The 24,206-nt window shown below is 34.1% G+C and overlaps 1 long non-coding RNA gene across 1 annotated transcript in view; it reads left to right on the forward strand.

Annotated features, from left to right (window-relative positions):
- The window catches only part of LOC141376416 (uncharacterized), a 74,338-nt gene that overhangs the window by 39,715 nt on the left and 10,417 nt on the right, over positions 1-24,206 (forward strand). Inside the window, exons 2-3 of the long non-coding RNA XR_015501271.1 lie at positions 2,751-2,942; positions 13,814-13,918. This is a non-coding gene — a long non-coding RNA (uncharacterized LOC141376416). The remainder of the gene's footprint in view (positions 1-2,750; positions 2,943-13,813; positions 13,919-24,206) is intronic.

The following is a 24,206-nucleotide window of genomic DNA, read 5'->3' on the forward strand; positions in this document are numbered from 1 at the left end:
AGATAATATAACACTTTAAACTATTAAAATGTTAATAAAAATCATTTTTTTTTACTTCTCTAGGTTAAATTATTATTAAATTAATAAATTATATTATATCTAATGCGTCTCTAAGTCTAGTTTCCATTTTCTCTGTGAGATTTGACTCTTTTACATGATTTACAGTAAGTGTAAATCATGCTGTCAGGTTGAACAAATCCACCCTGGGCTTTTCTGATTGCTTCACCGTCTTAATGGGCTGATAGGAATCTGCTGTCTGTCCCATAGGAGCTCACATGTAGAACTTTTAATCATCATATATTGCCATGGTAACGACATAACACACACAGCCTGCAGCTCCAGCTCTGTTCAGGAACATGAAAACCTGAAGGGTGGATTCACTGTAATGAACAATAGATACTGAAATCTCCATATACAATCAGCAGCTGAATGCGCGCTTGAACCGTTTCTGTTTGTGCTGCTACTGGGTTACCAAAGAAAACCTTCATTGTGAATAATGATAATGGGATTAATGATGATCAGTGGTGCTTGCAAAGACAGGTATGACTAATGCTGTTGCTCATACTTGGGGTTGTAGGGAACAAACCACTAACCGTAAGTATTAAACATTGCTGTAGAACTCATGAGAAATATGATTCACCTGTCATGATGAGAAAACAGGTGAAAATCTCATTGACACACAAGCCTTCCATTCCTTACTGATGAAATATTGCTTCATTTGTTAAAAAAAACTGAGACATTTTTGCTTTGTGATTATGAAAATACAACAAATTTGTAAAAATGAATTAAAACCGCTTTGCTGTATTTAGCATGTCAGCCAGTTATATTCATTTACTGCACATCACTGGTCCCCAACCTTTTTCTCACCACAGACCACTCAATGCTTGACCATTTAACTATGGCCCGGGGGTGGGGGATTGCTATAGGGGACTATCAACTGTTTTCTCAGAGGATGACAAGCTGACAAAACAATGCTGCAACTCTGATGCAAGTTTTATTTACGGATAAATCACTGCAGTATTTGTCTGAGATAATTAGTCTATCGAAATGTGAATATTCCATACAAAATATAAAGCTGATCAGTCAGTTCTTGTCACGTGACGCAGCATTCTAAAGATATTTTCAACTGGCTGTGCCTGGAAGCGGCGAGCGTGTCACACTGCTATTTTATTTATTTTTATTTATTTAATTTTTATTTATTTATGTATTTATTTCATTTTATTTTCATTCATTCATTTTCTTTCGGCTTAATCCCTTTATTAATCTGGGGTTGGCACAGCAGAATGAACCGCCAACTTATCCAGCATGTTTTACGCAGCGGATGCCTTTCCAGCTGGGACCCATCACTGGGAAACATCCATACACACTCATACACTACGGACAATTTTAGCTTACCCAATTCACCTGTACCGCATGTCTTTGGACTGTGGGGGAAACCCAGAGCACCCGGAGAAAACCCACACGAACACGGGGAGAACATGCAAACTCCACACAAAAACGTCAACTGACCCAGCCGAGGCTCGAACCAACGACCTTCTTGCTGTGAGGGGACATAAAATGTTTTTATTTTATTAAGCATAAGAAATTCAAAAAACAAATGTAAAAAATCTTATCAACTTCAAACAGTTATAAAATCTACTTTACCATCACAATATTTTATTTATTTTTTTGTATTTTATTTTTTTATTTAATTAATTAATTAATTAATTAATTTATTTATTTATTTATTTTATAATTTTTTTAATTATTTTTATTTTATTTAATTTTATTTAATATTTTTGTTTTAATTATTTATTTTATTTTAATTTATTTATTTACTAATTACTGCATTTTTATTTTATTAAGTAAAAGAAATAAAAAAATATATATTAAAAAAATCTTATCAACTCCAAACAGTTATAAAATCTGCTTTACCATCACAATATTTTATTTATTTATTTTTATATTGTTTTTTTATTTAATTTATTTATTTATTTATTTATTTATTTATTTTTTCAAGCATAACAAATAAAAAAAAACTTCTGCTTTAAATATGAACAAATAACAAATAAAAAAAACTTCTGCTTTAAATATGAAAATCTGCTTTACCATCACAATATTTTTATTTATTTATTTATGTATTTTATTAATTTTTTCAATTTTTTTTTTTATTTGATTTATTTTTATTTTATATTTTTGTTTTAATTAATTATTTATTTTTTATTTTAATTTATTTGTTTACTAATTACTGTATTTTTATTTTATTACGCAAAAGAAATTTAAAAAACAAACTTATTTAAAAAATCTTATCAACTCCAAACAGTTATAAAATCTGCTTTACCATCACATTATTATGTTTTATTTTATTTTCCTTTATTTTATTTTAAGCATGAAAAATTAAGCGCAAGAAACAAACTAATTTCTAAAATCTCAAAATGCAGTATTCAATACAAATAATTTAAACTGCAGTCACATTTCCTACAACATTCCAACATTCCAAAGTGAATGAATGACATCACGACCCATCAAACAAATTCAAACTTTTTTTCTTTTTTTCACTCCTTTAATTTAATCATGCATAGTTTCTCAGTGAATAAGAATCCCATCCACACTCTGAAATCCTTCCCGTGGCACAGAAAATTAGTTTCCCCGCAGGCGAGCACAAATTATTGAAATAAGAACAACAGGTTATAATGAGGGGTGTGGAGCCCTGCTTTAATGCAGTAAAAGACACTGTGAGTAACGTGTTCACTGTATCTTGTGCTCTGCAGAGGGATTTAGACACCAGCTGTGAAACACCAGCTAATTACCTTGCTGGAGCTGTGGATTAGACCCAGATGAGGAGACAGGCCCGGACAGGCCCGATTTAGACCCACAACACAGTAACCAGAGTCATCCGTCGCTCTCTGGAGATGCAGGACATGTTTGCTGTTGAGTCGAGGGGCTGATACTTGTCCTTTAAGGTTTGTATTAGAATTAAATGTGAAAGGCTTGCCTTGCATTGCATTAGATCATAGTCACAAGAATAATGGTACATTATAGATAGTAACATTTATAGATCTACTGTAGGTTTTGGATTTTTTCTTGTATACTCCTAAAATTACTTGTTGAAACCACTTATTTAAAATTGCTGAAACAACACAAGTCTAAAGTTTTTTGGCGGGACAACTCTAATTGTTTTATGTTAAACTTAATTGAATTTGTAAAAAACGATAAAGTTAATTTAATCGATTTGTGTTGGGACAACATGAAGGAATTGTGTGGAACCCGGCATTTTTTACAGAGTACTTCCATTTTTTATTTATTTTTTTGTAAGCAAATTGACGACTATCAAAAAATAATATCATGTGGTATTGCATATAAATACATATAAATACTGCAAGAAATTTTTAGCAATGTTTTTTGCTAATCAATGAAGAAAATGCTAGTTATTTTATTATCTTATTTTAAACAGTTGTTATAGCCTCTTGATGTAGTTAATATTTATTGAAATAGTTTTACACAATATAATATGATACTGTATGTTTCACTTGAAAAGTAAAATTTTTATTTGAAACCTATCCTTATTGTAAATAATATAATATAATATAATATACCTAATTTACTGATTTAAAAATAGCAACCTCATTATAAACTTTTTCCGTAGCATGTCCATAATATGTTTTATATTAAATAAATAAATAAATAAATAAAGTTTTACTAGTAAATAAAATCAAATAAATTAGATTGATATATTTTGAAAGCCAGGTCATATAATGTTAAAAAATAACAATTATATAGTTTATAACGGCTATGTGATATTGGAAAAAACTGACATTGCAATATTTAGTTTTTCTGCAATTAATATTGCGATATAAATATAATATCACAAGATGATTCTATTTGGAAAGAATTCAGAGTTTTACATTAATTGGGATGATTTTTTTACCGGAGTAAAAAGTAAGTAGCTGCTTAAAATGTGCAAAAATGATTAAAAAATGTTTTAAATAAATTAAATAATTAATATTTATACATTTATTCATTCATTTTCTTTTCGGCTTGCTCCCTTTATATATATATATATATATATATATATATATATATATATATATATATATATATATATATATATATATATATATATATATATATACTTGCGTGCATCTGCATGAAACATACAAAAATATACCAAAAACGTAAAATAAAAGTATATATATAAATGAATAAAATAAAGTACAAGTGAAAACAATAGAGCTAGTATAAAAATGAAATAAACAATGCTTTGTGGTTTTCTAACAGAATTATTGTACAGAAATTCAATAATTAAATTTAAAAGAGCGCAGTATAATATTTTATGTAATAATTAAACAATTAATCTTTATTAAAGTGGCAAAATGTATAATTTCTTGTGACTGAATGGTTCCAGTTCACTTGAAAGTGCTTGACATCAATGTTTTTCAACAAAACTCTTTAGTTATAATAAAGTTTATTTATTTATTTTTTTCCAGCACTAATTAAAGGCATGGGAGTAAATCTGATTTAACAGTAGGGAGGGACAATAAATATAAAATTTCTTTCGACCATTTTTTTGAAGGGGACCCAAATAATACAGCCGAATTGTACTAATAAAGATATGTTCCCGCGATTTAAAAATGGTTTCATCATTATTTTTATAGCACGGAGACTACGTCATTATGATTATTTTAAAAAATGTTCTCAGGTTCAACGACAAAGCAAATTTTTCTTCAAAACTATTTATTGCATCGTCTGTTGTTGTTTAGTCAACAGACTGACTCCTGAAGCAGAATAAATGCAGGAAAATACATTTTCCATACTCATAATAGCTAACTTGTTTACATTACACTTGTTAAAATGAACGATCATATTGTAAATCATTGAGCCTGTGAAATCTGCCAAACAGCCACAACTCAAAAAAAAACATTAAAAAAAAATTTGTTCACCCCAAAAGAATTATCATTATCACTTCAATAAAAGCACAACACCCTTACCTGACACTGTACATCTGACTGACCCTGCTCTGCCTGTTCCTCAATCATTTTTTTCTCCTTTGCCTGTGATTGATATTGTGACATTAGTATTTTCATAAGCACTCATTCTTAAAGCCAAATTGCCTTAATATGTGAACTTTTTGTACTTTTGGCGTTTGATCTTATGTCTATTTTCTCTGTCATTTTATCCAATACATGACACTGCAGTGCAAGTTTATTTATGCTGTAGCACATTTTATACACAATGGTAATTCAAACATAAAGAATGCAAAACTATCATAAAAATAATCACAACAATAAAAACAAAGGATTAAAAAAGGTTAACATTTTAATTTCAAATTAATTGAGTCACTTAAAACAGAATAGAAACCGATTATACAAAAATACAGTGGGGTTAGTGTGCACAGTGCTCATTTAGCAAATACACAACTAAACAATATGCTAATTGTGGTCGTTAATGTTAAGTTAACATTATGCCAAGTCGTCACAAATGAAGCAATGCGTGGGAAACGGCTTTAGCGTTAACACAAGCTAACGTTAACTAGATAAGTAATTTTTAATCGCTAATACAGCAGATTCATGGAGAATTACATCGGTAATCAGCATTTTTGCCGCGAATAATTTATGAACGAGTCTGTATTAACTACATTGAAGAGAATCGCTTTATTTAAGATGCATATAAATCCCCTACTTACTTACTGAAATTCAACATTAACTCAGCCGCAGCCGCACACCTGTCATGTGTGTTTGTATGAGGAGGTGAGATGAGGGAAAGCACACAGTGGACCGAACCACTTTGAGGAAGGGGAGGGGGAACTCAACTGTTTCTAAATGCATTTTAAATGATAAATGTGATTTTCTTTCTAGTTAGACAATTATTTTAGGTATATATACAAATATATTTTACAATTCAGAGGGTTTTTTTAATACTTTTTTTGGGGGGCGTGGTTAAAGGTCTTGTGGTTCATTCCGCTATGGCGAACCCAGATTAATAAAGGGACTAAGCCAAAAAGAAAATGAATGAATGTAGGTAAAGGTCACTTCAGTACTGAATAAACTGACCTTTTTTAATGATCTCTTAAAAGAACTATTCAGCTACTTATAAAGACTCCACTTTTTTAATTACTGGATGAATTTGCATTTTATAACAAATATTGTGAATGATCAATTTAATGACTCACTCATAAAGACTTGTTTCGTTATTGCATGTATGAGTTTTTTTTTTAAATCTGTCGAACGAATCATTCAATGACTCGCTTATTAAGACTTTACTTTCATCCCTGGATGAATCTGTGGTTTTAACAAATCTCTTAAGCAATCATGAAGTGTTTTTGCAGCACTAGTTAAAGGTCACTTCATTACTGGATAGATGAATATTTTCAGCAAATCTCTTAAAAGAACTGTTCAGTTACATATAAAGTTTCCACTTTCATTACTAGATGAATCACTTGAATGAATGATTCAATGACTCTCTCCTGAAAAGTTCACCTGCTCCATCTTTGGATGAATCAATGTTTTTGAACAAATCTCTTTAGTTATAATGAAGTTTATTTTTTATTTAATTTTTCCAGCACTTGTTAAAGGTCACTTCATTACTGGATCAATTATCATTTCTTGTGACTAAACATTTCCAGTTCACTTGAAACTGCTTGACATCCTGCAATGTGAGTACTGCAGATTCTCATTTTGCGATATCGATGCTAAAACGATATATTGTGCAGTCCTAATTCATAATTATAACTTGTACATTTCCAAAACAAATTAAATACAATTAAATTAAATATAATTAAATTAAGTTAAATATGAATATAAAAGAATGCGACTACGGTGATGTTTTATCATTGTTTAACACGTAACTTGTTTAAAGCAAATACTAAGAAATGTAATGTCAATTTTAAAAATTACCCAAAGCGTTACCCAAATTGTTATAGTGATTTGTAATGCAAATCGTATTAAATAAGCCGGATAAGTGTAAGATGGCAGCGTCTTCACTAATGGTCTCAGACAGTGGGACTCAGAGTATATTTTAAGACCAGCAGATCCACCAAGAGCAGAACATTCACCACTAAAAGGTTCTTATGTACGAGTACTTGTTGCGTTCATTTGGAAAGTAGGTGGGTGGATGTAGCACTTCAGATGCTGTGATATGATGATTTCTCATGTCTGTCTGTCTCCGGCACTCCACTCTTTTTTTTTTTTCTGAGAACAAAACGTGTCTGTTTAAAAGCAGTGCTGGACGGAGAGTGAATGAAGCTCTCCTGAGCCTAATGGAAAGGCCAATAATTGCTCTGTCTGTTAAAAGATACAAAGTGGGAAACATGGGGATAAGAGTGCGCCATTGAAAGTGTGAACGCGAATAAAAGGACTAATCATGAGAGTTTTTTTGCAGCGCTAGTTAAAGGTCAATCTTTATTAGCGGGCTGGTTTTAGCTCATGCAGACCCGGAGCCCGGTTCCTCTCTCTTCAGATTGTAATTTGGTCTTTATGAAAAGCAAGAGATATTATTTCAATCAGAGGCTAGCGAAAAAAAAAAAAAAGCAGATGTAATAAAGCTGTTGCACAATGGTTAATATTCCTGCGTGGAAGATAATGCCATCATGCGGTTTGGTAATAGTTAACGTTACTCAGGGAAATTACCCAAATGGCTCTGATGCTGCGTTCAGACTCTTTAGAAGATGGACATTATGAAGGTTATTTTCTCTCACGCACTCAAAAGTATTTTCTGAAAGTTTTGACTCAGAAAAAAGTGAAAACTGCAAACTTTTGGACCTTCTGTCTCCAAAAATCAAATGAGGGATGACATTTATTATAGCTGCTCAATTCCGGATGAATTTAGAGTTATAAATAAAACTTTGAAAAAAAAAAACTCTTATTAAAAATAAAAGTTAGATAAATGAGTGTGTTTTAGCAAATCTTTTAAACAAAATGTTCAGGTAATTGAAAGACTTTACTGCTTTTATTAATAGATGAATCAGTCCTTTGAACAAATCTTTTAAATAAATGATTCAGTCACTCACTCAAAGGCTTAACTTGTTTCATAAAAGAATGATCAGTGTTTTGAACTAATCTTTTGAATGAATGATTCAATCTTTCACTCAAAGGATTAACTTGTTTCATCCAAGGATGAATCTTTGTTTTGAACAAATCTCTTGAATGAACAATTCAGTTGCTCACTCAAAGGCTTAACTTGTTTCATCAAACTAGGAATCAGTGTTTTGAACAAATCTCTTGATTAATCATGAAGGTTGTTTGCAGTCAAAAAGTGATTAAAGGTCAGTTCATTACTTAACAAATTAGGTGTTTTTTAACAAATCTCTTAAACAAACTGTTCAATTATAAAGATGACACTTCTTTCATTCCTGAATGAATCAGTATTTTGAACAAATTGCTTGAGTGAATGATTCTCTCATGAAACCTTTCTTTGTTCATGACAGAATGCAAAAACTCTTTAGTTGTATTGAACTTTATTTTCATTTATTTTTTTATTTTTTTGCAGCACTAGTTAAAGGTTAATTACCAATAAGCATTCAGTCATTCAGTTTTTTTTCTTCGGCTTAGTCCCTTTATTAATCTGGGGTTACCACAGCAGAATAAACCACCAACTTATTTAGCATATGTTTTACGCAGCGAATGCCCTTCCAGCTGCAACCCATCTCAAGGAAACATCCATACACAGTCATTCACACACACACACACACACACACTACAGACAATTTAGCTTTCCCAATTCACCTGTACCAATTGTCATTGGACTGTGGGGGAATCCAGAGCACCCGGAGTAAACCCACGCGAATGTGGGGAGAAGACTTCACTCAGGAACAGTTTTGCCAGATTTTGGACAATTTGGTGGTTCAGAACATGATTGTGCGGGTATAAAATGTCATAGGCGGTTCCGCAATGGCCCCCCTTCAGTGTGTTCTCGCGACCATCACAACCCACAACATAAGCAATTATCAACAAATCTTTAAAAAGAACTATTCGGCTACTTATAAAGACTTCCACTTTTTTAATTACTCAGTATTTTTAACAAATCTGTTGAATGAATGATTCAATGACTCATAAAGACTTCTTGTTTCATCATGATGAATCAGTGGTTTTAACGAATCTCTTGATTAATCATGCTGTTTTTGCAGCACTAGATAAAGGTTTATTTTTATTCCAAATCATTAGAATTAATTATTCAGTGAATCGTCAAGATTTACCTTGTTTCATTACTGCATAAATGAACTTTTTCAACAAATTTCTTAAAGAAATTATTCAATGATTTACTCATAAAGACTTGCTTCAGAATTGTATAAATGATCAAATCTGAAAGAATCTCTTGAAATTATTAAATGACTCACTGGTAAATATGTAATTTGTTTCAATATTTTATAAATTGACATTTATGAACAAATCTCTATTAATAATTAACTTATTTCACAACTGTATGAATATGCATTTTGGAATAAATATTTTGAATGAACTATACAGACTTCACTGGTTTCATCATGGAGCAATTTTTCAACAAATACCAGGATAAATTATTCAGTGACTCACTCATCATTAACGTCTTGAATTACTGCATGAATATGCATTCTTTAACAAATCACTTAAATAATTCAGTGTGGAGGTCTGCATTCTTGCGGTGCGGGAATACATTTCCGAAAAAAAAAAAAAAAAAAGCTGTAGCAGTTGGTAACTCTAGTGTAATTTAAACAGGAGCGTGCGGTCTAACCATATAGCCCTCCAGAGTCCTTATGTTGTTTTGGAACAGCATATCTGTGATTTCCCCATTCTTATTGAACACTGGTACAGCCAGTTTTCGCTACTGTTACACATGCTGAACGCACAACCAGTGCTTTCTGCACAGCTTTTTTCTCACACAGTTTGTGCATGCTTCATCTGCATAGCGGTCTTCAGAGTGGGCTTTACCAACATGGGAGAGCAAAGTCAAGATGTGCTGTCCTTCAGCTTGCATTAAAAAACAGTCAGTTTCCTGTTAAATAACCCACATCAAGTCACAAGGCAGCAATCACAAGACTGAAACTAGAGGTCTGCGTTGGACTGATTTTTTTTATTCCGCTTCCACAAGGTTTTATTCCCCACCCAACCGATCCCGCCGTACAGTATATTCAGCTTTTGTTCACATGCCGCCCGACCAGCCCCATTTTCTACCTGACCATTCCAGCTAAATGTAGATCTGGTTTTCATATCTCTGGTTTAAATTGGGTACTACCAAAAAAAAGAGATAACAGATAAAACTGTAGGTTGTACAAGGATTGTAGGCTAAATGTCAGTTTGGTTTCCTCCTTTGTGATACATGAGTGCCACCTTAAACTTGAGCTCTTGCAACGTGGAAATTTATTCCCGTGCAGCAAGAAATCTGGCCGGGTCCCACGACTGTACCATGGGAGATGTGAAACTCGACCAGATTTCTTAAAGCAGACTTCAAACTTGAACCACAGGTGTAACACTGCATCATGTCTCATCACTAAGGCCCCGTTTACACTAATGCGTTTTCGTTTTAAAACGTATAAGTTTTGCTACGGTTTTGCCATCCGTCCACACTACGCCGGAGTTCTCGAGCGCCGAAAACGAAGCGTTTTGAAAACGCTGGAGAGGCCGTTTTCATTCTAAAATGCTGCTGCTCTGTTTCAGTGTGGATGAGGAAAAACGAAGACATTTGAAAACGTAGGGGGGACTGCTGATATTCACTACCTGATTGGGGCTTTTGTGTCATTGCGTATCCTTCTATTATTCATTAAGTCCCTATCACATGACTATAACACATGGATTTAACGCTACCGGAAGACAGTACTGTAAACAACAACATGGGCACCAAGATTGGAGTGTTGTTTGCACTGTTGTCTGTTTTAGGCGCCATTGTGCAGAGATTCATTTGTAATGTTTAGTAACAACTCGACCTCGACGTCTGTCCACAAAATACCCCTCTTGCTTTCTTTGCCATCGCGTTTAATGTTCAACCGGCGTTTGTTGACTAAAAATAACAAAATGCCGAGCGAGACGCATGCTTTCTGTTTATACTAGAATGCGCATGCCCAGAGTGCGCGACTGGTCACGTGATATACGTTTTTGGTGGCGTAGTGTGGACGGAGATATGTTCAGAGACACTAGGTGAAACGCTAGTGTGGGCGCGGATCGTTTTTGATCTAAAACGCTGTTCTAAAACTAAATTGCACTAGTGTACACGGGACCTAAGGGGCAAAGAAAACTGACAATTAGCTTACAATCCTTGCACAACATACAGTTTTATCTGTTATCTCTCTCTTTTTGTAGTACCCAATTTAAATGTGAGATTTTGAAAACCAGATCTTCTTTTAGCGGGAACGGTCATGTGCGGAATAAAACCTAGTTTGAGCAGGCGGGAGCAGGATTTCAAAAATCAGTCCCGTGCAGAACTCTAGTTCAGTGAATCCTAAAAAGAGTTGTTCCATTTATGTATAAATTAGTCTCTTTTCAAATTATTCAATGGCAAAAAAATTTTTTACATTCTCCACCTATACAGGAGTATTTATGTAAATTTTAAAGTGCTCATTTGAAGTCCTCAAATTACTTTCTAAAGAAACAGCCCAATTGTTATCATTTAGTAATTTAAGATTGTTCTTCAAATCATGATCGCTATCAGTCTCGCAGCTCTAACGATTACACTCAGGAGTACATGAAATGATCCTGTGGTGTTGTTAGCAGTGTCTCTCCGTTCTGTCTGTTGTGGTGTGTTTTGTCTGATCATATTCCGTCGACTGCTGTCTATCCCTTCACTCTCCAGGAAATTGTGTTGAATCGGTGACGCAGGGCCAACTCTCACAAGCTCATTTTGATTCGATTACGCCTCACCTAATCACATTTAGGCTTTAATGCTTTTCTCAATTTAATCTTGGCTATCAAAGATGCTCCTCAATTCCTCACTACTGCTACCAGGTTGTGAAACCATGGGCAACGTGCCTTCAAGATGCCCGGGAGAAGAGTTTAAAGCGCTAAATCAGATTCATTTCAGCTATGATGAGACAAATCTTGTGTTTTAGATAATATGTGTGTGTGTGTGATCTGTGATGGTGTTGGATACAAAGTTTTCTGTGCAGTTTTCTGTATTTATGTATGGTGTTGCATTGAAGGCTTTTTTTTTTTTTTTTTTTTTTTTTTACAAACTATTGACCTCTATTGCTAATTAAGCTCTAAGTTTAAATGAAAATATTGGTTTTGTCTATTTTTGTTTAAAATGTGTGAATATATTTTTATGCAAATTCATGAAGACCTTCATGTATAATGAACTTTATTATGGTGCACAAAATGAAATTGAGACCTTTGGGTTCAGCAAAACAGGAATATTTCTAAGTAACTTGAATGAATCTTTGAAAATATAGAAATTTAATAGTAATTTTAGGATAAAATGATATTGAATAAATAGATTTTATGTGAACTTACTGTATTAAACAATGATATATATATATATATATATATATATATATATATATATATATATATATATCAATTCATAGATTTGTTTGTATTTTAATAAATTTAATTCTGTTAAATTAATTTAATATGTTGTGGTTTTACTCATTTTAATTGCTCATGGAAGTGAATGTATGTTTGAGAATATCATTTTTGTGATATAATTAGAATTTTTTATAATTATTATTATTATTAATTATATTATTATTAATTTGGTCCTTATTTTTGTCAGCACACATATCCTATGGTCAATTTAGGATTTATGGTCAACTTGTAAGGGAAACCGGAGCACCCGGAGGAAACCCACTCCAACACGGGGAGAACATGCCCAGCGACTGTCTTGCTGTAAGGCGATTGTGTTACCCACTGTGCCACCATGCTGGCCTTTATTAAGAATTTAATTCTGTTACATTTATTTAATATGTAATATTTTTAATTAATTTTAATTGCCCATAGAAGTGAATATATATGTGAGAATATCAGTTTTGAGGTGTACTTACAATTTTTATTTGATTATTATTATTATTAATAATAATAATAATAATTAAATTATTTATAATTTTGTCCCTATCCTGTAGTCATTTTATTGCACTTCAGCGTAAAAACTGTGTGTTATTATTTATTATTTACACAATATTGAAAAAAATGGACATTGTAATATTTTGTTTGTCTGCAATATATATTGCGATATGAATATCATTTCACAACATTGACTTATAACTCTATCACTTTAAGATTGATTGGGTTTATTTTGAATGAATCATGCATAAAATATATTAAAAAATTAATTGCAAGCATAAACACAGCAGAACAAAGATTCAAATGAAAATTTTTTTTTTATGGTTTTCTGTCAAATCAAACATTATTTTGGTGTAAAAATGTAATAATCATATTCAAAATAACTTTGTAGAGTCTTCATTGCAAAAATAATTATTTCAAATTAATCTTTGTGAAAGCTTTATACTTTATAACTTCTTGGTTTACATTTGCTTAAAATCTTACACAGTCGCAGGTCTTAAAAACACATCTAAATACAAATATTATACTGTTAGGGTTTGGAAACTGTTTCTGACACAAACCACATGCTATGAACAGGTTAATTATAATCCAAACTCAACATTGCAGATGCTGCGATATGACTATTGCAGATTCGTACATTGCGACATCGATGCTGAAACGATATATTGTGCAGCCCTATTTGATATGCACATGTTTACATACTTGCACATGGCATATTTAAAAAAGAGAACTGTAATATGAAGAATTTAAATATGATGTTGCAATAATAACAGATAATATGTCTAAACACTGTCTGAAATGCTTGTGTTTGAGTATCACTAAGACATTAATGATGCCAATTAGACAGTTTTGTTCTGGGTTTTATTTTTTAGGAAAGGGGCAAATGACAGGAATCCAGTACTCCGAAATAAGGTTGAGAGCTACATTCTTCAAATCAGTGCATGATGTTCAGCGGCCTAATTGGCCATAATAATACAGTAAGTGGACTGGTGAGTTTATTTGACTGGGGATGATAGGAGACTGCAGACAGAGCCACAGCATGAAGCAGGCGTGCGGCGTTAGCTAATGGAGCAGAACTGAGCTGTGTAAAACAGAAAGATCCCTTATAAACTTTCTGGAGAGACGCTTTTAGCCAAAGCGCCGCAACTTAAATGTGATTACGGCTGACGAAAATATGATTTCAGACAGGGGTCTCGCCACTGAAGAGTGTCTCTTTCAGCTGCCGAAAATAAACTGACCCATAATCAGATTTCAGCTGTAATTAACATTATGCAGCGGTCGAAACCACTGAATCTTATTTTGTGCAAATGATTTTTAAAATGCGCCATTTTCATAACAGATGGTTTCTGTTTCTTATTGAAACAGCCTGAACTAATACATTATTAAAAAAAAGAGCAAACCGCCATCTTTCTTTGGCATTTCAGACTGTTTTACTTGCTGTGGGTCTGGGTGTGTAAGAAAATACCTGAAACACATCAGCCTGCACACAAATATGGGAACACTGGCAAGTGTGAAAGGCCAAACTAAAGATCAAGATTCAGCAAATCCATCATTTTGCAGGGATTCTTTGATTTCTGCATTGCTGATGTAGGAGGTCGTCATCGAAATATGACCCAAGCATGCAGCACTGCTATTCATTCATTCAGTCATTCATTCATTTTCTTGACGGCTTAGTCCCTTTATTACTGTAATCTGTGGTCGCCACAGTGGAATAAACCACCAACTTATCCAGCACTTTTTTACGCAGTGGATGCCCTTCTAGCTGCAACCCATCTCTGGGAAACATCCACACACACACTCATACACTACGGACAATTTAGCCTACCCAATTCACCATTCACCTATACCACATGTCTTTGGACTGTGCGGGAAACCGGAGCACCCGGAGGAAACCCACTTGAACGAAAGGAGAACATGCAAACTCCTCACAGAAACACCAACTGAACTGAAAAATATGAACACATGTAATACTAATATATTATTGTGTATTATTACTTTTATTGGTCATTAACCAGGAACCTTGGACCAAAATGGTGGTCTTAAGATGACTTGATATTTTAAAATAAGGATGGAAGCTTTTAAATTTATTCCCTCATCAAATGCTTTTTTAATTAAAATGGCTTGGAACTCTCAGCAGGCTCAATGATAGGCCTATTGCACAGTGCCTGAAAATAGTCCCCATGGTAGGTAACTAGATAACAGAGATGAGTAAGTTTCTTGTTTTGTACGCCAGAATGAGCGTATAGTTACTACACTGTAAAATAAATCGTGGTTGCCTTAAATTTTTAAGTTGAAATAAATTAACCTTATGAGTTCTTTGAACTTATGAGTTAAACTGACTTAAAACAGCTTGCATAACTTATATTATTAAGTTAGAACAGTTAGAACTCTGTCTGGACTAATTGATCATATAATTTTTTACACTGTAGACATTACGAACTAAAAAATTGCAACTTTTCATCTTTCCATCGGTCTTAGTACATGATCTAACTACAGAACACTCAACCTTTTTTATATTTTCAAACAAAATGCTAATTGTTTAATCCGATTAAATGTTTTATGCTAAGCTAAGATAAAAGTGCTCCCGCCAGACCGACTGAATGAATCCCGAGATCGACTGAATGGATTTAAAAATGGTACAACCTAACTGTTTAGCTATAGGCAGTGGTGTAAAGTAACAAATTACAAATACTCAAATTACTGTTATTGAGTAGTTTTTTTTTCTCAGAAATTGTAATTTACCAAGTAGTTTTAAAAAACTTGTACTCAAGGTACTTTTACTTTTCCTTGAGTACATTTTTAGTGCTGTATGGGTACTTCAACTTGCAGTCATTACTAAATTTTTTTCTTGTCTATGGAGATTAGAACCAGTCCTGTGATTTCTGTCCAGTCAAATCGCACATAGAAGGTAAATCACATCATAATGAACTACCTTAAGACATGGGTGATTTATAATTTCAGCAAACTGTTTGGAAGCATTAAAGAAAGTCCAAGAAGATATCCAAAATCTTTACACGCAATGACCCAGAGATGCTTTTCACTGATGAGAAGATGAATGTTTACTGTATGATGACGGAAATGACCTTAAACACCCAGTAGGCACAGGACATCAACATGACGTCAGATTGACATTGTACCCCAACGTCATGGAGCCGTTGCATTTTGTTTAAAAAAAAAAAGAAAACTAGGTTGATGTCAGAGCTCAACATCAGGCTGACGTCAATTTCCAAACTAAAACCAACCAAATATCAATGTCTAATGATGTTACAGCTTGAATGTTACCACTATGTCGTCTATCAGATGCTAGATTTTGGTTGTCATACCTGATAAATAAATGTCAGTATTTGACGTCAATATAACGTTGGTTAAAGATGTTGGTTCGATGTTTGATTTTTGTCAGTTTCTAACACAACCTGAACTTAATCAAATATTAACGTCATTTGAATTCGTTATTGGACATCAAAATAAAATTGTCCTTAGACGCTGGATAGACATTGAATTTTGTTCACCTGACATTACAACCTAAATCAAACCTAATATTAACGTCTTATGACATTGTGTGTCTGCTGAACAATAACTAAATGCACTACAGAATGTTACGTTTACACATATCCACTAATTACTTGCAAATCATCAGCTTTTTATAGTGTAATACTTCTCTTGAGTACTTTTGAAAGGGCTACTTTTTACTCTGAGTAATATTCACAACAGATACTTTTAATCTACTAGCACTACAATTTTAGGCAAGTAATGTTACTTTTACTTAACAATGATTTTTCAGTACTCTTTCCACTACTGGCTATAGATGACTTGCAAATGAGTGTATTTTAAAAAAGGGTGTTTCTTTAAGAACTTTTGACTTAAAGGATCTTTCAAGAGCCCAAAATGGCCTTCTATGGCATCACAGCAAAAAACTCTACACTCTTAAAAATAAAGGTTCTTTAAAGGTTCTTTGTTAGTGTAGATGGTTCTTTAAAGAACAAGGTCTTTAAAGGTTCTTTGCAATCCCAAATGGTTCTTTGCGCTATAAAATGGTTCTTTAGGGGCTGATCACACCGAACACGCTTTTTTTGTGTGGAGAGGTGCATCTTTTGAAAGATTTACTAATGGCCCGAGCATTTTGCGCACTGCTTATGCGCCCTGCGTGCCTTGCGTTTTTGCTGTTTTGTGCTTTATGCTCGCAGTTGAAAAAAGTCAACTCTGAGCAGAAGAAAACACACTACATCACTGGTGTCTTTTCATTCTCCAATCAAATAAAAGCAGAGGCGGGGTTTCCGTTGAGGTGACAGCAGTGTTTGTGTTGTCAAGACGACTACGGAGACTTTTGACGATAGAGGTTTCTGTTTTGAGTCATCTGGTGCTGTATGACTTACAAATCTTGAATATCACAATATTTTAAATATTAAAATTATACCAATAATTATACCAATATTAACAGCAACACTCACGCACAATACCTAGCTGATTCAATTGTTGGCTAATGACATAAAGTGCACCATCTTTCTTTTTTTCTTGTCAACAAAAAAGGCAGTGTGGTGTGTCTCTAGTTTTTGGAACAGAAAAACGCGTTCGGTGTGATCGGCCCCTTACGTGATTGCCTGCACTGTAAATAATTCCCAGAATTTCACAACATGTTACTGTATTTTTTTGCAGTAAAATACATCAGTATAATTTCACAGGATTTAACTGAAAAAAAAATCACAGTAATATGTTGTATTCAAAAATGTATAGTGAAATTAAGGCAGGAAGCATGATTACAGCAAATTACTGTATCATTTGCAGGTTAGCTATAGGAATTCAAACTCTTTTTATTTTATTCAACATATAAATGAATATACATGAACTTTTAAGCTGGTACAGGCACTTTTTCGATATTCTAAAATATTGACAAAACTGTTATTCAAAACAATTTGGTTACCAACATCTTCAAAGATAACATGAATGTTATAGGACATTCTCATTTTTGGCTGCACTGCACCTTTATTTAATCTTATATGGTTAACATGGAAATATGAAATAACTTTTAATGAACATAACTTTGTGCTTAGCCAAAATGTATTGATTAATGAAAACCAAAGACTGTTAAACGCAACCAAAATGATTTCAAAGTCAGGGTAAATGTCAGAATGAATAGCCAAGATAAGCCTGCTTTAGACAAATTCATGAGTATTGAATCAAAATCACTGTTGCTCTAGTTTGGTTCAGAATTCGCGTGACATTGAATGGGATCGAACTGTTTGCTCTGGAAATATTTTATCATGTGTTCACAGGCTTTTTCTTTCTAAAAGTGTATTTCTGAAACTTGATTTTAAAGAGTTCAGAATCCCTTTAATAAGTCCTCTAAGAAGACTTTGAGTTGATAAACAGAGACTCAAGATAACACTGCTTGTGTTTGTATTAAATGAAAGTCCAAGGACGCGATGTGACATTCCAGAGAGCCATGATTTAAATAATGAGACATTACGTTCAGGAAAATAAAATTCTAAAGGGAATTACAGGACTATTTCGGCGACATTGACTTGTAAATGTCATTTTCTTAAACCCGTAGGGAACTTTGCTGATAATACAAACCAAATTTACTGACAGCTTCTAAAAGCTACTGATTATTTTTGCAAAGCTTGTTTCCATCTCTGCGTCTCCAGCTAAATCCATTTGAGACGCAGCAAATTTAGGTTTATACAGATAAGAGGGCAGCAGCGATGGCGAGCTTATTTTTCTCTGTAACGTGGCATCAGTTAATTGAGAAACAAATTTTAACCATATGCAACCAGTTTTTACGTCATCCTATGAAATGCAGACGGAGCAGAATAGACAGACAGATACTTTATTGTCAGAAATTTACGTCAAAATAAGGGGAAAATGCTCAAATTTGGGTTAGCTTGGTTGGAGCGTCTGGGTTTGAAACCTGTGAAGTGGTTTCATAACAGTGCAAATTATGTGATTTACATAGCTGTTAAAAAGTCCATTGCGGCCAACAGGCACATGTCTGACATATTCTTTTCAGCTTGTCAGCGTGTTTCAGAAGGGAGGCTCCCTTTGACTATGTGAAATCCCCTTTGCAACTCCAGAGCCTCTTTGACAGATCTGAAGAGCAGCTTTTAGCCATTTTCTCTGATCTTTAGCCTTGCTAAATACAGTTCTATGGCTAATTGAACAAAGCATAACAAAACTCAACAGTGTCACGTGGCTTTTGTTTATGTCCACAGATATAGCACTGGTCAAAGATTTGGGATCAGAATTATTTTTTGTTTTATTTTATTTTATTATATTATCTAAACTTCATCGATCTATTCTGCTCACCTAGGCTGGATTTATTTGATCATATATACAGTTAAAAACTATAAAATTGTGATGTTATTATAATCTAAAATAAATGTTTTCTTATTCAACGTAATTGTATGTTTTATTTATTCTTGTAATTCAAAGCTGAATTTTACTTCAGTCTTCAGTGTCATATTATGACCTTGTGATGTTTTATTATGTTGAAATAACATTGGTATTTAATCATCAATAATTATTCATTATTCATCTATATTGTTTCATAGCTGTAAATGTTTTTTTTTTTTCATTTTTTCCTGCTTTGTAGTTTTGTAAAATCATAGTTATATATCTATTTAAATATATACATATTTTTTAAAATAAATGTTTAAATAAATATTCATTCATTTTCTTCCGCTTTTCCGGGGCCGAATCGCAAAGTCAACAATCTTAGGATAGAACCCCAGACTTCCCTCTTCCCAGACACTTTCATCAGCTCCTCTGGGAGGGATCCCGAGGCATTCCCAGGCCAGCGGACAAACATAGTCCCTCCAGCGTGTCCTGGGTCTTCTCCGAGGCCTCCTCCTGGCATGCCTGGAACTCCTGCCTAGGTAGACGTTCAGGAGGCATCTGAAACAGATGCCTGAGCCACCTCAGCTGACCTCTCTTAATGTGGAGGCGCAGCGGCTCTACTCCGAGCTCCTCACCCTATCTATAAGGGTGCGCCCTGCGTAGGATGCTTTTTTTGGCCGCTTGAATGAAAGATCTTGTCCTTTCGGACATGATCCAAAGCTCATGACCATAGGTGAGAGTAGGAACGTAGATTGACCGGTAAATCAAGAACTTTGCCTTTCGGCTCAGCTCCTTCTTTACCACAATGCACTGGTACATTGACCACATTACTGCTGCCGCTGCACCAATCCGTCTGTCAATCTCACGTTCCATCCTTCCCTCACTCGTGAACAAAACAACAAGCTACTTAAACTCCTCCACCAGGGGTAAGGACTTTCCTCCAACCTGGAGATGGCAAACCACCTTTTTTTGGTGGAGCACCAAAGCCTCGGACTTGGAGGTGCTGATTCTCATCCAAGCCACATCACACTCTGCAGCAAACCGCCCCAGTGCATGCTGAAGGTCCATGATCGATGAAGCTAACAGAACAACATTGTCTGCGATTAACAGATTAAATTTTGTGGTCCCCGAACTGAACTGTGCTTTGAAATTCTGTCCATATATATTATAAACAGAATTGGTGACAAAGGGCAGCAAGGCTGGAGTCCACCATGCACTGGAAACAAGTCTGACTTATTGCAGCAATGCAAACCAGACTCCAACTCTGTTCATACAGAGATGAGACTGGCCTTAACAGAGTGCCTTTGACCTCATACTCTCAGGGCACCCTCCACAGAGTGCAACAAGGGACACGGTTGAATGCCTTCTCCAGGTCCACAAAACACATGGGGACTGGTTGGCCATACTCCCATAAACCCTCGAGCACCCTGGTGAGGGCATAGAGCTGGTCCAGTGTACCACGGCCTGGATGAAAACCGCAATTTTTCTCCTAGATCCTAGGTTCAACCATCTTCCGGATCCTCCTCTCCAGTACCATGGCATTTTTGTTTTTTATTTATATTATTTTACATTTAAATATTTTTACAAATATTATATTAAAAATGTCTTATTTAAGCCTTGAACAATTTAATGTGGTATTAATTAATAAAGGTAAGTTCATTTTTAATGGTACTTTTGAATGGTATCGCAGTTTTCACAATAATATGAAGCAGTTTTCAACACTGATAATAATAATAATCATAATAAGAAGAAGAAGAATAACAATAACAATAATAATAACAATAATGATTGATCATGTGACACTGAATACTGTTGTTTTGATGCTGAAAATTCAGCTGAAAAATCACTGGAATAATTTAAATTTTAAACAACAATCAGTAAGTAATTTTGAATAATAATATTTTTCAGAATGTTACTGTATTTGTGATCTAACAAAGCCCTTTGGAAGAGCATTGGCTTTTTTTGAAGACATTAAAAATCTTACTCATCCAGAACATGTACACACTTAATCAGCAGAATGCTGTCCATCCCAGTGTGAGGTCTGCTGCTAAACAATCAAACATCCAATACTGTGAGCACAGATGAGGCATCAGTGCTGAAGCTGACGCAAGTGCATTTCTGTCCTACTTTTCTTGCTTTTGCCTGTAAATCGCAGGCAAATTAAGTCTGGCAGGCTTTTTCGGCCAATTAAAGAGTAGCGTGACTGAGATGAAAGTGTTCTCGTCTACTTTCAACATTTGCAACACCGTCCATTGCCAAACATAGCAACATTTTAAAGACCTTATGACTATGATTTTAAACTTATGTGGTTTTCAGTACATGTATGTTAGTGCATGTTAAAACCATATTTTCCCTTATTACTGTAAGTTGAAAAAGAGTTCTACCTCTATCTATCTATCTATCTATCTATCTATCTATCTATCTATCTATCTATCTATCTATCCTGCAAAAAAAAAATTTCTTACTTAGATTTTTTGTCTTGTTTCTAGTTCAAATATCTACAAATTCCTAAATCAAGAAGCTTTTTCTAGACAAGCAAAACATATAGTCTTGTTTTAAGAAATAATATGCCAAAATGAAGTGAGTTTTTCCTTAAATCAAGCAAAATAATCTGCCAAAGGGTTAAGCTAAATAATCTTGTTCTTCGATTTGTGATAAGATTATTTAGCTTACCCCATTGGCAGATTATTTTGCTTGATTTAAGGAAAAACTCACTTCATTTTGGCATATTATTTCTTAAAACAAGACTATATGTTTTGCTTGTCTAGAAAAAAGCTTCTTGATTTAGGAATTTGTTGATATTTGAACTAGAAACAAGACAAAAAATCTAAGTAAGAAAAGCATTTTTTGCAGTGTATCTATCTATCTATCTATCTATCTATCTATCTATCTATCTATCTATCTATCTATCTATCTATCTATCTATCTATCTATCTATCTATCTATCTATCTATCTATCTGTCTGTCTGTCTGTCTGTCTGTCTGTCTGTCTGTCTGTCTGTCTGTCTGTCTGTCTGCCTGCCTGCCTGCCTGCCTGCCTGCCTGCCTGCCTGCCTGCCTGCCTGCCTGCCTGCCTGCACACCCGCCCGCTCGCCCGCCTGCCTGCCTGTCCATCTGTCTATCTTTCTATCTATCACATATGTGTAATAAAGTAAATATTGTGTTGCATAGGCTAACAAAAGATTCTATGAGTGTATATGTACATGTGTATCTATATATTAATAATTATAAGTGTATTTGTTTTCCTTTTTTTAAGATTAGCTAAACAACAAACCACTGTTATCCAGTGACTTTGCATAATCATCCTAGTTACGCCTTTAAATTACACTTACTGCTCTTACAAAATAACTAGTCAAATGTCATGCACTATCATCATGGCAATGACAAAAGAAGTTAGTTATTAGAAATTGGTTATTCAACCAATAATTCAATGTCAAGGATTATCATTCAAGGATATAATAGTGTATTTTCAATATTTAAAAATGGCCCTAAAAAAGAACATCACATGCTAAAAAGAAACCTGATGGCGAATCGAATGCACTTAAGAATAATAATGTCACTAGTTCTAATAACTGCAGTCAACAATGAAGTATCAAATGACATTTCATGACTGTGGAATACTGTAAAACCACTGACATGCTTACATATTTGCTACTGAAAATTCCTGTTTCAAAAGGTTCTACGTCAACACATGAAAAACGTAAACAAGGAAGAGAAAATGTTGGCATGCTTTAGTGAATAGTGAAGGTCGTGCTGTTCATTTGAACGTCTTCCTCTCAGTCATGCTGTGATAAGTTACAGTATAAGCTCCCCAAAACCGCAAAAGTGGTCAGAATCACTGTTGGGATTTAAGATGTAAAGCTCATAGATATTACTCTAAAATGATGTAACAATTTGCACATGGTTTGTTCAGACTTGATTATGTTGCAGAAAACCCTTAATGCCCTTTTGCTTCAGTTATTGTGTCTCCAGTTATTCAGTTATTGTCTCCACAAATATTATCGGCTGTAATTTACGTTTAGTATTTTAATGTGATTTGTGGCAATCTTGAAGGATATCTTAATTATGTAAGGGGATCTATGTTTTGTGTGGTAAGATACTGAAAAATGAAAAAGCTTTTCAACTGTTTAATTTAATTTAACTCAATTTGTTATACATTCAGTATCTGAACTTTGCGATTTTTAGGAGTTACTAAACTAAAGCTTCTAGTAGGCTGCTGCCCTTAACAAAACTCTCAAGAAATGTGGGATCGGTTAAAACGGCCAGTACTTCAAAACGTAATAATAAAATAATAAAATAAACATAAATAACTTAGGGTGACCAATTGGGTAGGCTAAATTGTCTGTAGTGTATGAGTGTAAATGAGTGTGTGTGGATGTATCGCAGAGACATCTGTTGCGGCTGGAAGGGCATTCACTGCGTAAAAACGTGCTGGATAAGTTGGCGGTTTATTCCGCTGTGGCTAAAGGGACTAAGCCGAAAAGAAAATGAATGAATGAACTTAGGGTGACGCAGTTGCACAGTGAGTAGCACTGTCACCTCAAAGCAAGAAGGTTACTGGTTCGAGCCTCGACTGGGTCAGTTGGTGCTCTGGTTTCCCCCACAAGTCCAAAGACATGCGATATAGGTGAATTGGGTAGGCTAAATTGTCTGTAGTGTTTATGTGTTAATGAGTGTGTATGGATGTTTTCCAGTCATGGGTTGCAGCTGGTAAGGCATCCGCTGCGTAAAACATATGCTGGATAAGTTGGCAGTTAATTTTGCTGTGGCAACCTGTGATTACATTTACATTTACATTTAGTCATTTAGCAGACGCTTTTATCCAAAGCGACTTACAAATGAGGACAAGGAAGCAATTTACACAACCAAGAGCAACAATGAATAAGTGCTATAAGCAAGTTTCAGGTCTGTAAAGTCTAAGAAGGGAAGTATTAG

This window comes from Danio rerio, chromosome 10 (genome assembly GCF_052040795.2).
Source record: "Danio rerio strain M-AB ecotype USA chromosome 10, GRCz13ab, whole genome shotgun sequence".
Taxonomy (NCBI): Eukaryota; Metazoa; Chordata; class Actinopteri; order Cypriniformes; family Danionidae; genus Danio; species Danio rerio.